General features: G+C 50.7%; 1 protein-coding gene across 15 annotated transcripts in view; it reads left to right on the plus strand.

Annotated features, from left to right (window-relative positions):
* Positions 1-13,518, plus strand: part of GRIK4 (glutamate ionotropic receptor kainate type subunit 4) — a 448,598-nt gene that overhangs the window by 90,901 nt on the left and 344,179 nt on the right. For 11 of the 15 annotated variants that reach the window (XR_007478718.1, XR_004477391.2, XR_004477392.2 and 8 more), the window contains exon 1: positions 7,033-7,393. The exons of 2 other annotated variants lie outside the window; for them this stretch is intronic. The gene's annotated coding sequence lies outside the window, so the exon portion shown is untranslated. Of the gene's footprint in view, positions 1-7,030; positions 7,394-13,518 lie in introns of those variants that run through there. 2 more of the 15 variants (XM_033407327.2, XM_049713279.1) reach the window with 2 other exon arrangements.

Consider the following 13,518-nt stretch of genomic DNA (forward strand, 5'->3'; position numbering starts at 1 on the left):
AGAGGAAAGCATGGGGTTCTCGCAGGAGGGGATGGCGAGGGGATGGGGAGAGAAAGACTTCATAGAATGAGGGATCCCTGCATTTAGTTTTTGACTAAGAGTAAGTGTGCAGAGGGCAGAGGCAGGGCAAGGGCACTGTGGAGTGTGCCTTGGAGGATCTGGGAGCTACTCAGTATGGCTGGGATTGTAGGGTTGAGGGAGGAGCCTCATGGGCTCGAGTGTGGACAGGAGGTGAGGGCAGATCACGGGGGGCCTTTGAAGCCGTGAGGATAAAAGGATTTGGCTGTATCTTATAGACAGTGGGGGTCCACTGAAGGGTTTTAATGCAGGGAATGCCATGATCAGATGTGTAATTGGGGATGGTTTGGAGCAGAACAAGAGGAGGGTCAAGGAAGCCAATCAACTGGCTGGTTCTGTAACCCAGGGGAGAGTGATAAGGGCTGGATCCCGGTGGAGGAGGAAGACGCCGCTTCAGGAGACATTTAGGATGTGAACTCAGCGGTGTAACTGATTCAGGATTGGTGGGCACTTAGGCTGGCTTCCCCCAAAAGTAGACCCTGAGAACAGGATTTAGGTTGTAAGAGGTTTATTTGAGGGGTGATCACAGGAAACACCAATGGCAAAATAGGACAGGAAAATAGGAAAGGAATTCAATGCAAGGATCTTAAAGGACAGGTTAGTGCTGTGGGCACACGGGGCTCTGTTGCGCTGGGGGCTTGCAGAGACAGTGGGGAACACGGCTTCAGGGTGTCCCACCTGAAGGGCCAGGGAGCTGGGATATCATCATCTGGGTCCCGTGTGTCATTGGCTAAGGGTTGCATCCATGCTTAATTACCCAGCACTGTGGTCTGCAGGAGAAAGTCCTCAGCCCGGGAGTCACAGGTGCTTGCCGTACAGGAATGGCGCTTGCCAAGGGGATACGTGCAGGGGCACTGTTGGCATCTCTACGGTTGGTAAGAGAGAGGTGGAAGTCAAGGATGACAGCTGGTTAGGTGGTGATGCCGTTCAGAAAGAGAGAATTTGGGAGGAGTAGTCATCTGAGGCAGAAAGGGGGACGATGTGTTGAGTTTGGACATGTTGAGTTTGGGGTGCCACGTGGAAACATCCGGCAAGTAGCTGATTGATGGGATCTGGAATTCAGGAGAGGGGTGTGGGCTCCAGGCACAGAATCTAGCTTCATTTGGGTAGAGGTAGAGCCTAAGCCATGGGCTCAGATTAAGTTACTTGTAGTCACGTAAGGGGTTAGAAGGACAGATGAGAGAAGAAAGAGCTGGGAAACACGAGAATTTATGGAGCAAGCTAAGGAAGAAAGCTCAGAGTCAACTCAGGAGTAACCAGAGGTAGAAGAACAGACAAAAGCAATGGAGACCACAGAAACCCGGGGGGGCAGTTTCCAGGAAGGAAGGGTTTGGAGAAGACAGGTGCACCGAGAGAGTGGTCCAGGAAGGTGAGGACGCAACAGTGTCCATTGGGCAATGAGGAGGTCATGGGTGTTTGGGGAGCATTTTCAGTTGAGTAGTGGGAGCAGAAGCTAGAGAGCAGAGGCAGCAAGGCGGCTGCTGCAGGCATCCCAGGTCCCGGCCTGGAATATAGCAGTGGGCATAGAAAGGAAGAGACGGATGGGCGGCAGCTTGCAGGGGAGACTTGGTAAAGCTCAAAATTGCTCGGCTCGGGGGCACATCTGCAGCGGCTCTCAAGGCCAGCCCCGCCGGTCACATTCTGCTGGGAGTCTGTACACTCGGCCGTATCGTGAGTGTGTCTGTGTGTTCCGGGGCTGAATGCTGTCGTCATTAACATACATGGTCTCTGCTGACCCCCCTACTGAGAGGGTGACCTTGGCCGTGCTCCCAATCCTTCTGAGGCTTTTCCCTCAGTGTGGAGGCAGCCCACCATGCCCACCTCCTGAGTCATGAGACTCAAACAGCTGGTCGTTTCAGAGCACCGTATAGGTTGTGCTGACCTGTGTGGGTTTTCAACTATGGTCAGAACAACCATCAGGGCCTGTGTCTTTGGAGGACCCAGAACAGTGGCCCCAGAGCTGGCCCCGCTTCTCCGCTCGCTGGGCTTTGAGCCCCCCAGCTCAGCCTTCTGGAAGCGCCAGTGTGTGCTGACCTTGGATGCTTCCACCTCAAGGTGGACAGGCCTGGCTGGGTGGCAGCCTGTGGACAAAAAAGTGACCGGCCAGCAGGAGGCTTTTTTTCTCTTTCCTCTTCAATTCAGGACTGGTCTGCAGTCCGCTGGCTGCAGGGAGGTGATTGAATCTGCTTTGCTGAAATACAATAGCAAATTGATTTTATAGCCACCAGTGTCTGTAACAAATTCCAAGCGAAGTTTGGATAGCGCCACTATGGGATAAAGGCATTTTAATTAGGCGTGTATTTAGTTTGGCTAAATTTTGGAGGCCTGGGGCAGAGACCCAACCCCAGTGCTTCCCGGTTCCTCCCTCCCCCTTACCTCCCGTCTGTCCGTCCCCTATCCAAAATGTTACACCCATAGCTCAACCCTCTCCTGCCTCAGGGACCTGGGAGCTGAGCAGCTGCGGTTCAAGTTGAAGGCCACTCTGCGCTTGCATCTGTTTCAGATTTTCCTCTTTGTAACACATCTTTTGTCCCCTCCTCTCTGCTTCTTCTTTCTCGCCCTCTTTCTATCTTTACTGACCAGTTTTCTGCCAGCTTTTCCTTCTATCACTCTTTCCTCTTCTGCACTGTTTTCCTCTCCCCTTTTTCCTCTGTTCTCTCCACTAATGCACTGTGTGATCTCGGGCAAGTCACTCACCCTCTCTGAGCCACAGTCCTCTCATTTATAAAATGAGGGGGTTAGACTAATTGGTCTCTATGATCCTTGGGTGCTGATATGATTCCTCCCCGTGTCCTGCCCTCTTCCCTCCCACCTGCCTTCTCCTCCCTCTTTTGTTTTCTCCCCTTCACTTCTCAGCTTCAACTGCTCTTTTATGGCCAGCCTGCATTTGGGCCAGGCAGCAGTGATAAAGTCTGGGAGCAGGAATTTCCCCTCTCCACAGTAAGGGTGGAGGCCCGGGCTGCCTTTTATGATCCCTGAGCCGTCCACGGGAGATGGATTTATTGAAGAGCTGACTCACTCTCCTCCCTCAGAGCAGCCGAGTAATTGAAGAAAACATGAATGTTAATGATGCAGTTAGCATTTGGAAGTTAGAGGGCTGATTAATATGTTGTAAGCTGTATATTAACACCTTCGTGGTGGCGTAATGAAGACAAAATATACACTCGGAGATGAGATTGTTTGTTCTTGTGTGCAGACTCCTGGTTCCCGTCCCTGAAGCCTCAGGAAACGCGGGGCTGCTGTGTGTGTGGCCGGTGGGGTTGGTGGAGGGACAGCTTTCTGGCATCACGGTTCCTGCCGGTGAGCTTTCTCACCTGAGTGGAAGGCAGTAGCACGGCAGTCAGGGCATTTGCGGTCAGCGGGGGCACGGGATGGAGGTCACCATCCCTCAGGAGCAGCGCGCCCAGAAGACAAGGTGGCGTGTCCGTCATGGCCCAAGGAGCTGACTCTTAAGCTTTCGAGGGAGTTTCAGGATAAGGTGGCTATCTCTAGATGGTACCCACTTCAGAGGGGGTGAAATGCGGGAAGACCACAGAAGAGAGGAGCCCCCTGCAGCGTCCTGGGCTTCAGGAGCTCTGGGATTAGCACCCCTGCTCTGGGGAGGTCTGCTCTGCTGGACTGGGCATCCTTGCTAAGTCACCTGGCCGGGCCCAGGTGAAGCGTGTGGGTGGGAAACTCCGACTTGTCTCTTGTTCCACCGTGTTTGCTCCATCAGTCCTTTTAGAGCCAGAGTCTGAGACCGTCAGAGCAGGCAGTCTTGAAGGAACCTTTAGGCCACGTCGTAACAGTTTCCAGTCGGAAGTGAGGGGGAGAGACTTTGTTTTGGGCTCACAGCTTGAGGCAGGATCAGAGGGGCCAGCCCTCTGGGGTTGCTCCCTCCTCAGGCACTAGGGACTGGAGTGTGAGACTGGGGGCCCAAGGCCCGGGGATGGGGTCACTCCTCTGACTGCATGGACCTGTGGATGGTTCAGTGGTCCAAGAGGCCAAGAAGGAATTCAGTTACATGCTCCACCCCATAGTTCTGACGTCTGGAATAGTGAGTAGAACGCAGACAGATTCAAGTCCCAGCTCCGGCAATGGCTCTGTGGCCATGAGAAAGTCATTTCACCTCTCTGGGTCTCAGTCAACCCGTTTATCAAACAGGAATAATAACATTGAACATGTAGTGCAGCTGTTAAGGATCACTCACATCCTAAACACACGCACTCAAAAATGATTGGAGTTGATGTGTGCGTGTGCGTGTGTGTGTGTGTATGAGAAATACCAAGTACAGTTTCTGTCACCAAACAAGGTAAGCACTCAGAAAATGATGGTAATGATGGTGTATGAGAATTCCCGTTACTGTGACCATCGTCATGGGCTGCAGCCTGCGCTCCTACCTCCTACCTGTCCTTCGGGATTCTGCTCAGTCATCACCTCCTCTGGGCATATTGCCTTGTCACCCGCCACCCCAGTCTGGATTCCACACCCCGCTGTGTGCAGTACAAGCACTTATCCATCTGTGTTGTCTCTAGAACTTGTCTTTCTCCACTATCTGACTGCAAGCTCAGTGAGCAGGGACTGTGCCTCATTCTCCCTGGTATCCTTAGCATCAGCCTTTGGTAAATGGTCACTGAATGAATGAATGACCTAACTCCAGGCATGGTAAGCACAGCGTAGAATGAAGCCAGTGAGTATGAACATAGCTTCTCATTTTCCAAGATTAATCGTAAGTTCTTTCATGCTGTGCAGGGAACGCTGTGCTTTGGTGTTCAGAGCATCCCCTCCTAGTGACGGGGAGCCTGTGACCCAGCTTCCCTCCTTACGGGGCCAATTGCAACTCATGTCCTGCTGATTCCATCTTTTCTGAATACTTAGTTCATTCTTCTTAGGACATATTTGTCATTTTACCTTGTCCTGTAGTCGCTTGCTTCCATAACCTGTTTCCTCCGAGTTCTTTGGGGTATACCCCATGGCTCTCCTTACTGGACACCTCTTGCCCCTAGGAACTACCACAGTGTCCACCTGTATAAATTCTGCTACTAGTGGGGTCTACATGGTATATTAGTGAATGAAGGCATGAATGATTTCTAACTCTGTTTCTAGTCCAGGAGCCTAGTCAGCTGTTACCTCATTACTTGGTATGCTAGTTTCTCTGCTTATCCAGAGTTCTAAGCTCCCAGAAAGCAAGGATCTTATTAAATACTTCTGTGTCCTCACAGTACCGGGTAAATCACATTTAATGGGTAATTAATTACTGATTGATTTCCTCAAATGTTCTATCCTATTAAGACTTTCGAAGCCAAGAAAAGAAAAAAAAAGTCGTATTAGCCTTGTTAAAGAGTGACAGTGTTTGAAAGGATTGACTAAACCTGCATCCCAGTAATGAAACATATGGCATGTGGGATTCCATATGATGGGTGGAAATCCTGAGAGGTTTTCTGATCATTTCCTCACAGGCACTGATTACCTTATTGAAGGCAAAGATCTCAGTTAAAGAGAATTATTCGATTTGAACAACAGAAGTTGTAAATGTAACCTTCATGAACAGCTTGGTTAATTGGGTTGCCTTGTGGTGGATGGTCCCTGGCTTTGGGGCTTTCCCTGTGATATCCGGGAGATATCACAAGGGAGAGGGTCTCTGCTCGGGTTCCGGGCCAGGCAGAGGCCCCGGCAGCTCTGAGCTTTCCCCACATGTGGAGTCCTGAGCTCCAGGCTCTGGAGGGCAGGGGCAGGGAACCCAGGGGAAAGAGAAGTGACTGCCCACAACTTGGAGTCCAGGGAGGGGAGAGGGGTTCTGAGCACATTATGTTAACTTGAGTGTTTGCGTGAGAAGAAGACCATTTCAGACCAGCTACCCGCCCAGTGAGTAGAGCTCTATTTGTGAGCGCTGGGGGTGCGGGATAAACAGTCCTTCGAGGCTGGAAGGGTTGGTCTCTGCATGTCATCTTGGAGACTGAAAATGATGAGGGTGATGACTAACACCTGTACGTACATAGGAGTGACTAAGGGAACTCGGGTTCTGGAGTTGCAGAGACCTAAGTTTATAGCCGAGCTCAGCCACTTCTTAGCTGACTGGCCTCCGGCAAGCTGCTTATACCCTCCGCTTCTCCGTCTCTTGCGTGGGATACCACAATGATGACTCCTCTGTCTTTTGTGCAAGGTGACGTGTTCCCCACCTGGGACTAGATCCCAGGTCTTGTCAATTCACGGCTTACACTTTGTATACACTACAGCGGAGGGAAAGGGGGCTGTGTCTGTTTAATTAGCTGGTGTTGGTAAGAGCTTTGGAGATACAAAGCTCTCGATAAGCAATAATCCTCTTAATCTGTGTAGGGCTGATTCGCACTGGGCGAACTGACCAGGAGGGCAGGGCAACCGAGAGAGAGAATGAATGAATGTGTGTATGTAAATGTGTGCGCACACTGGTTTGTATGCGTGTCTGTGCACGTACACGCACTGTTTCCGCTCCCCTTGAGGGTGCCGTAGAAGTGATGGGTAGGGATTAACGTATCAGACGGGACTTGGAGGAGATGCCCTCCAAGTCTGTCTATCCCAGAGACTCTGTGGCTCTCTCCTTGGTTAGAAGGTGACCCCGGGCTCTGCGGCCGAGAAGTACCTAAGTTCTGAATGTACATCTGTGTGGTCCAAGGGAAGCTTTGAATAAGAGCCTGGTGCAGGGTGATCCTTCTGCATGCTGCCCTCCTCAATGTCTCAGGATGCTTGTAACATTTAAAAATTGGCCCGATGAATCCTTCTGGCAAACTTGCCAGCCCTACTGTAGCCCAGAATTGGGGAATCTGTGAACTTAGAGACACTCTGTTCTGCTTTGACTCAGTGGCTGACAATCTGTTTTCTCCTAGGAGTTGGGTTTTGGTCTTAAGTTATCAGTCAGTGCGCCCTCCCGTCTGTTCCCTCCTCCTCCTTATAAGTAGGCTCCGCCCACATCCTTGCTAGCTTCCTTCTTCCTTCCTTCCTCCTTCCCTCTGCTGGTGGTGAGTGCAGGCGCCTGGTGCAGTGGCTGGCCCGCACCCTGGGTTTGGCCAGCCTCGCTCCCCCAGAAGCCAACCTGGGATGAAGATGTAAGTGCAAGTTACTTGGAAGGGGATCTCAGGAAATAGTCGTTTGCCTGAGAAGCGAGACAGCAAAGGGAAAGAAGACAATAAAGTAGGTTGTAACTATGGGCAACCAGCACCCGGCCCCACTGGGGACCATGGAGAGAGTGCACAGCATCCGAGGGCAAGGTATCCTGTTGGCCGCTGACCGAAGTATGTGACACTTGGGGCCTGCCTGTGTGCGTGGGCTGCGTGGGCTCCAGGGACCAGAAAGTTCTCAGGTGAGCTGCATGTGCCCGAGGCTGGAAGCCCTCACGTCGGAGAGTGTGAGGGGAGGTGGGCAGGGCCCCATGGCTTCTCCTGGCCGCCCTGAATCTCCCTGCAGACCAGACCCGTGCTTGGCCCACTGGGTACGGGCAGCTCCTGGGGCCATAACCATCTCACACGGAGGTGCCAGCTGCCCTCCAGGGTTAGGAGCATTTCTACAATTTTTATTTCCTGAAGAGCCAGGCAGTGATCTGATTTATGAAAACTACAAACAAATCGTCCTTTATGGAGGGTTTCCGGGACGCCAGACACCGTACTCAGTGCTTTTCCTGCACGCCTCATCTTGCTTCTCTCTGTATCCCATGAAATAGGATAATTTTTTTAAAAAATAGGGTAAAAAAATGTAAATTATTTTTCCGTTGAGGCAACGGAGGCAAAGAGTGGCTAAGTGATTCACCGCAGTTCACACAGCTGGTAGGAGGCAAGTTTGGAACTCTGACCGGGGCCTTCACTCTGCCCTGTACCAGCTCTTCTGCCTCATCTCAGGACCTGGGCGCTTGCTTATTGGGAAACTGGCATTTCCCAAAAGGCTGACACGTTGAGTGGGCTAGTCCTGTGGGCCTCCTCTGTGGAAAGATACCCGAATGAGGTCAACTCTGTCTTAATGTCCGTCAATAACTCCATAACTGGATTACAGATTGAGGGGGACCTGGCCTGGGTGGATGGGAATTGCCTTTAAATCAAGTTCTGAAGAACATCCCAGCCTCTGGCCCTTTGATGAATTTGTCTCTGCCTGGCAGGGCCTGACAACTGCCCGGGCCCAGCTCCCCCCTCGATTCCAGGAAGCCCAGCCGTGCCAGCACCTTCTTGTCACTCTCTTTGTCCCACGGAGCTCCCGGAGACCTTCAGGAACACGTTCCACCTGTTGGGCCTGGCTGGCACTCTCCCTGCCCACAGGGCCTGGAACAGTGACTTTGCCGTCTGGCTTCATGATCACAGCTTGTGGGCAGGGGACCCCAGGGCCCTGTTTAGCCGGGTGCTCACTTTCATTTTAACCGCATGGCCGAAGAGCCCAGGGTAGGAATAGGAGATCTTGATTTAAGTTCCACTAGTTGCTGTGTGTCCTTGTACGTCTTTTTTCTGGGCCTTAGTTTCTTCATGTGCTGAGGATGGAACCTAGTATCCCTTCCAATCCCCAAATCCCAGGAGTCAGGGAGAGGCAGGATGGAATTGGGTTACAGAGACGGCAGAGGGTTAACGGCTGATTTCAGATGCCGGTCACCCTTGGGTCCCAGCTGTCTGCCAGCTGACAGTTCAAGCACCCAGGATCCTTAGAACAGTCCCAGAGACCTTGGACCCTGCCTGTCCTAGGAACTTGAAAACACGGCTGGCCTTGGATCTCTGTGGGAATAAGGGGCAGAGGGAAGAACGGGGAGATCTGTGTGTGGTGGGTGGGACAGGGGGCTGGGAACACAGCCAGAGTTGAGCCGCTGGCGTCTGGCCCAGCCCCAGGAGCAGAGGGGCCGGTGGAATGGACCATGCCGTGACGGATTGTACCTGCTGGGCTTCTGGGCCAATAACCCCGTCACTAAGGGATCCCTAGGAGCTGCTTAGCTGGAGCTCAGTCATAAAGACGGCGATGGAGAACAGGGCTTTCATAAGGGGGTCTTGAGGAAGAGCCTGTTGGATTGTTCTTTCACATTGGCTGTGACAGAGATGTCCCCCAAGGAGCCGTGCTTAGGCCTCTCTCTCACCAGATGGAAGCTGGCTACTTTGGTCCAGAGGATTTGGCCCTAAGCTGTTCTACCAGGGTGGATGGATTAGGAGAACGGCCCTGCATTGCCTCAGCCTGAGGGCGCTGGGCTCAGCTAGTGTGCGCCCCCCTCTTCTCCAGCCTCCCAGGCTGCCCTTGCCCCAGCCCTCTCTGGCCGTAGTCTGTTTTCCCAAAGAAGAAAACAGCATCGCCCAAGCACCTACTATGTGCCAGGCTCTGTGCTCAGCTCCAGGGGATTCACAGATGAATCAGACAGAGACCCTTCCCTCAAGGGGCTTAGATCCTATGGGCAGAGACCGGCCATGGTCAGATGTTCCCAGCATCTGTGGAAGATGAATGCAGAAGAGGAGGGAGTACCACGGACTGGGATATGGTTGAAAATTCCCCAGAGGATTTACTGGGTAAGAGTGAGGGTGAGGGTGAAAGTGGGTTCCTCTCTAGGGAAACTGTACAAGGAAAGGTGTGATGACAGGATCACGTCCCTGCCCAGCATGGAAGAGCTGGGGGGAGTCAGGCTGGGTCTGTAACAAGCACCCAGGAACAGTGGGCAGCTCTGGCCCCTGTGCAGGAAGAGAGGCAGAACCTCGAGTGGGCAGTAGAAGGATTAGAGACAGGCACGCAAGAGGCACCAGACCCCTCCCAAGGTGGTCAGAAAACCTAAGGCCAGCATGTGGAACCAAGTCAGGACCTCAAGGAAGCAGTTTTCAGACATGGGATGGGTCTGCTCAGATTTTATCAGATGCCCCTCTGCATCAGGCCATGAACCACTGCGTTTTCCTTGCATTGAGCGAGCCTGTGACACACTATGATTACCTGTGCAAGCGATTCCAGGACCCTCTCTGCAGCAGATAGTTTATACCGGGCTTTTGCTCTGGGTTCCTCGTCCTCTGCTGGATTGGCCCAAGAGGGTCCAGGAACGGTAGCGAGTAAGTGTGGCTAGAGCAGTAAGTTCATTTAGGACCAAGATTCTCAGTGAGAACCTTCTCTGAGCCCCCTGAATGTCGGCAAAATGTTATGTATATGTAGTCATGTGTGTCTTTCTGGGAAAGAGTTTGAAACTTTCAATCAGGTTCTCAAAATACTCTTTTACCCCCCAGACGGTTAAGGTTTAGAACCACGATAAGCTCTGTGAGAGCGGGGCTCTGTCTGCCTTGCCCTCCATTGCATTCCCAGTGCTAGGGCTTATCTTAGCCCGTTTGGGCTGCTCTAACAGAATACCATAGATTGGCTGGCTTATAAACCACAGGAATTTATTCCTCTCAGTTCTGGAGGCTAGGACGTCAAAGATCAAGGTACCAGCAGATTTGGTCTGTCTTTTCGGTATAACCTCGCAGGGTGGAAGGGGCAAGGGAGCTCTCTGGGGCTTCTTTTTTTATGGAACTCATCCCATCATGAGGGCTCCACCCTCATAATCCAGTCATCTCCCAAAGGCCCCCACCTCCTAATACCGTCACATTGGGGATTAGGATTCCAACATATCCCAACATTCAGTTTATAGCAGTGCTTGATAAATAATTGCTAGATGACTAGGTGATTAAAAGGAATAAACGTTCATAGATGGGGAAAGCTTTTAACGCAGATGTTCACAGCCCGGTGGAAAATTTCTTGTTTAGTGTTTTTAGTAAACATCTATTTAGCTCCAGTCATGTGCCAGATATTATAGTACTATTACTGCTCACTGCCGCCACCACCACTACTGTGTCTTCTGCTCCTCCCAGCCCCCATTTATGGGACATACATGATGTGCCAGGCATTGTGCTAAGCCCTTTACAAACATGATCTCTTTTAATCCTTAAAACAGTCCAAAGAGGTCGACCTCATTACCCCTTTTTTACAGATGAGGCTCAGAGAACAGCTTGGTCACTTGCCCAGGATCACACAGCCAGTCAGTGGAAAAGCTCTCGTTCCGATCCAAGTCTGCCTGACTCTAAACCCTGTATATCCTCAGCCCTTATTTCAGGGCTGGGTGGCTCAGTGCTGAGAACAAGGAGAAACCTTTTCCCTGTTTCTCCAGATCAGCTGAATTCTCTTTGGCTGAGAGATGCCATGGAGTAGTCTATACGCTGCCCAGCCCAAAGCCCCTGTCCACTGGGAAAGGAACTCGATTGCTCTGAGTCCTGGGTGAGGGCAGGAAGGCTTCAGGGTACGGGGGGTCTGGAGGGCTGGCAGGAGATCCTGGGAACGCTCTCCCCAGTGAAACCTTTCTCACTGTCCCGTTTTCTTGTCGCTGATCAGCTGGCTGCTTGGAGGCCTGTAGGTCCTCCTGCTAGAACAGGATCAGGGCATCAGGCACTTGGAGCTGTCAGGGAGAAATATGGGAATCATTTCAACAGGTAATCGTAGGATATTGTGAGCTTGTTCAGTGCAAAGAAAGCTCAGATGGCACAGAAACCCTCTCCTGGATGACCAATGGACGTTGCATCTAAGGGATTTCCTGGGGGTGGACATGAGGAGCCTCCCCTGGGACCCTGGTGGGGGCATGAAGGCTTGAGCTGGAAGGAGGCCAGCAGGAGTGGCTGAGGGGCAAATGGAAGGTTAAGGGGAGTCGGGGATAGCGTGCCTCTGCCTCTGATCGGGAATTCAGAGACTGAGTTCTAGCCCCATCTTGGTCATTTACTAACTACGTAACCTGGGCAAAGTCAGTGTTCTTCTTGGGCCTCAGTTTCCTCCTCTCTGAAGTGGAGGGACTTGATTGCATGATTTTGGTCAGTTCTGACACACTCTGATTCTGCCATCCCTCGAGGCTTCTCAGCTGGAGCGTCAGGACGAAGAGCCTTTGTAACAGTCTCCATGGGCATGGGGTAGAGCTTGTGCTTGTCTTCATGTATATCTTTTATTAGTAGTAGTAGTAGTAGTAGTAACCATAACAACAAATCCGCAGCAGCTAGCATTTCTTGAGGACGCAGGGCACCTTAGGTTCTATGGCAGGTGCATTATTTCGTGTATCCCCACAGCAATCCCATTGTACAGATGAGGACCGGAGGCTCCAAGAGGGTGAGTGACCTGCCCCAGGCCACATGGTCTGAAGAGGGCAGAAGTGAGTTGCTTATCTGGGCTGCTTGATTCCAGAGCCCATGCGCTCAAGCACTGGGCCAGAGTTTTTCAATCTTTTGACCACGATGCACAGCAAGAAATACACGTCAGAGCCCAACCCAGATTACCCAGAGATATGTGTATACAAACTGAAATGCTGTGTGCTCTGACAGTTCCTATTTTCATTGCTTTTGGCTTTCTCTTTCTTGGGTATCATTATTGTATCCGTTTCCTCTGGCTGCCGTTAAAAAGGACCACAAACTGGGGGGCTTAACACAGCAGAAGCTTGTTCTGTCACAGTTCTGGAGGCCAGTTTGTTTGTTTCTTTTTAAATTTGTTTTATTGAAGTATAGTTGATTTACAATGTTGTGTTAATTTCTGGTGTACAGCAAAGTGACTCAGTTATACATATATAACTTTCTTTTTCATATTCTTTTCCATTATGGTTTATTACAGGATATTGAATATAGTTCCCTGTGCTATACAGTAGGATAGGACCTTGTTGTTTATCTGTTCTATATATATTAGTTTGCATCTGCTAATCCCAGACTCCCAATCTATCCCTCCCTCAACCCCCTCCTCCTCGGCAACCACAGGTCTGTTCTCTACGTCTGTGAGTCTGTTTCTGTTTCGTAGATAAGTTCATTTGTGTCATATTTTAGATTCCATGTATAAGTGATATGGTATGCTATTTGTCTTTCTCTGTCTGACTTACTTCACTTAGTATGATCATCTCTAGGTCCATCCATGTTGCTGCAAATGGCATTGTTTCACCTTTTTTATGGCTGAGCAGTATTCCATTGTATATATGTACTGTATCTTCTTTATCCATTCATCCGTTTGATGGACATTTAGGTTGTTTCCACGGCTTGGCTATTGTGAATAGTGCTGCCATGAACATAGGGGTGCGTGTATCTTTTTGAATTACTATTTTCTCTGGCTACATGCCCAGGAGTGGGATTGCTGGATCATACGGCAACTCCATTCTTAGTTTTTTGAGGAACCTCCATACTGTTCTCCACAGTGGCTGCACCAATTTACATTCCACCCACAATGTAGGAGCGTTCCCTTTTCTCCACACCCTCTCCAGCGTTGGTTATATGTAGATTTTTTGATAATGGCCATTCTGACTGGTGTGAGGTGATACCTCATTGTAGTTTTGATTTGCATTTCTCTAATAATTAGTGATGTTAAACACCTTTTTGTGTGCCTGTTGGCCATCTGGATGTCTTCTTTGGAGAAATGTCCATTTAGGTCTTTTGCCCATTTTTAGATTGGGTTGTTTGTTTTTTTGTTTTTGAGGTGTATGAGCTGTTTGTTTATTTTGGAAAT

The sequence above is a fragment of the Orcinus orca genome, chromosome 8, assembly GCF_937001465.1.
Source record: "Orcinus orca chromosome 8, mOrcOrc1.1, whole genome shotgun sequence".
NCBI classification, from domain to species: Eukaryota; Metazoa; Chordata; class Mammalia; order Artiodactyla; family Delphinidae; genus Orcinus; species Orcinus orca.